General features: G+C 67.3%; 1 protein-coding gene across 2 annotated transcripts in view; it reads left to right on the forward strand.

The window, feature by feature from the left end:
- The window catches only part of LOC102250324 (ly6/PLAUR domain-containing protein 2-like), a 20,730-nt gene that overhangs the window by 9,965 nt on the left and 10,313 nt on the right, over nt 1–452 (forward strand). The window lies entirely within an intron of this gene.

Genomic DNA, 452 nt, shown 5'->3' on the forward strand with positions numbered 1-452 from the left:
CTGGGGAGGGACCTTGAGCCCCAGGCCGCACTGCGGCTTCTTCTCTCCAACTGGACACACCGAGGCCTGCAGCTCTCCAGGGCGCTGTCCCCAGTGCCAGTCCCAGGGGGCGGCGACCCAGCCCTCAGCTGAGCTCGGGAGAGGGGGTCTCAGAACTCCCAGCAACTTCCGCTCACTGACACCCCTCCCCCCCCACACTATGTTCAGAACCAAGGACCAGAGAGGGCGGCTCCACACTCCAAAACACACAGCAGAGCCTGGGAGAGGCCTGGAGGCCTGAGGGGTCAGGCCAGGAAGTGGCAGGCGGGGCAAGCACAGTCCGGGTATGGAGTGGATTCGGGGACCGTGGGAGCCCCAGGAAGAACGGCATCAGTGAAGGAGGCTCTGGGCCCAAAGGGAAGGTCGGTGCGCTGCCGGGCGGGGCACCCGAGGGAAGGGGTCTCACCGGGGGC

The sequence above is a fragment of the Myotis brandtii genome, unplaced genomic scaffold (assembly GCF_000412655.1).
Source record: "Myotis brandtii unplaced genomic scaffold, ASM41265v1 scaffold2325, whole genome shotgun sequence".
Classification (NCBI taxonomy): Eukaryota; Metazoa; Chordata; class Mammalia; order Chiroptera; family Vespertilionidae; genus Myotis; species Myotis brandtii.